The sequence below is a fragment of the Heterodontus francisci genome, chromosome 25 (genome assembly GCF_036365525.1).
Source record: "Heterodontus francisci isolate sHetFra1 chromosome 25, sHetFra1.hap1, whole genome shotgun sequence".
In the NCBI taxonomy this organism is placed as follows: domain Eukaryota; kingdom Metazoa; phylum Chordata; class Chondrichthyes; order Heterodontiformes; family Heterodontidae; genus Heterodontus; species Heterodontus francisci.
In genome coordinates, this window is record NC_090395.1 from 60,581,751 (window position 1) to 60,583,304 (window position 1,554).

The 1,554-nt window shown below is 43.1% G+C and overlaps 1 protein-coding gene across 1 annotated transcript in view; it reads left to right on the plus strand.

The window, feature by feature from the left end:
• The window catches only part of LOC137383913 (cleavage and polyadenylation specificity factor subunit 7-like), a 124,561-nt gene that overhangs the window by 95,799 nt on the left and 27,208 nt on the right, over positions 1-1,554 (plus strand). The gene's annotated exons all lie outside the window — the stretch shown is intronic.

Genomic DNA, 1,554 nt, shown 5'->3' on the forward strand with positions numbered 1-1,554 from the left:
TAAACTGTATACGTATATCGTACAGCACCAAAAATATCAACAGTTATCAGTGTTTCATCTGAGCAAAGAAAACATTGTAGCAGAAATTTCAGTAAATTATCAACCAAATAAGAATTGTGAGCAAAGCAAATTTGGAAGGAAATGCAGAAAGTGTTTAAAGTTCAAAGGTACTAGATAACGTATCAAACACAGTCAATAAGAGGGCAAGATTCTTCCAAAAGATCAACTCCATCATCTGCACTGTGAACTTGCCTTGGCTTTCTGGTCTTCACTGCTCCTCATTCCTCTGTTAGTCACAGGATCCGTGGTGCACACTGGCACCTGAGACAACTACCCACTTCTGCTGGACAACAGGATCAATTTCTTGCTCCTGATTAACACACTGCTCCTCCTTCGCTCACTGATTCCACTGTACACCCTCCACCTTTGCCTTTCCTAATGTCCCTTGAATGGCTCTTGGATTCATTCCCTTGCCATGCATGATTCTAAACTCGAACATTGGTTTGTGGATGCTACAAGTTGACTTCATTCCACCACAGGGACTGGGACTTCAATTTTGGAGTGTTTCATATCATTGCTTGTTGTCCTTTGTTTGCAACCATGGCACGTTTGGCTTATTTTCTGCCATGCCTATTTTTGTTCATCATTCATGAGATGTGGGTATCACTGGCTAGGCCAGAATTTATTACCAATCCCGATGTAATCCCAATTTTTATTTTGCATCTTTCCTCTGCATACTTTGGCAACCACTCTGGACCTGAGCCCATTACGTCAGACTATTGCATGCACTTGCGTCCTCTTCTTCCCCTCCTCTAACCCGGCCAGCCCACCTCACTTTTCCTCCCCATTTTGTCAACCATTCCCATCCCTCAAGTTGGTACCACATTCAAATTTAGGAACAGAAGCAGGAGTAGGCCATTCGGTTCCTCAAGTCTGCTCCACCATTCAACAAGATCATGGCTGATCTGATTGTAACCTCAACTCCACATTCCTGCCTACCCCCAATAACCTTTCAACCCCCCCCCCCCCCTTTGCTTATCAAGAATCTATCTACCTCTGCCTTTTAAAATATTCAAAGACTTCCTCAAAAGGCAATGGCAGCAGAGTTCCAAAGACTCAGGACCCTCTGAGAAAAAAAAATTCTCCTCATCTCTGTCTTAAATGGCGACCCCTTATTTTTAAATAGTGACCCCAAGTTTGAGATTCTCCCACAAGAGGAAACATCCTTTCCACATCCACTCTGTTAAGACCCCTCCCGATCTTCTATGTTTCAATCAAATTGTCTCTTACTCTTCTAAACTCCAGCGGATGCAAGCCTAGCCTGTCCAACCTTACCTCACAAGACAAGCTGCCCCCATTCAAGGTATTGGAAGCAGTTCAGACAAGGAGTCCTAGACTAACACATTTACATCCTTCCTTAAATAAGGAGACCAATACTGTATACAGTACTCCAGATGTGGTCTCACCAATTCCCTCTATAACAGAAGCATAACCTCCCTACATTTGTATTCAATTCCCCTCGCAATGAAAGATAACATTCTATTAGCTTTCCTA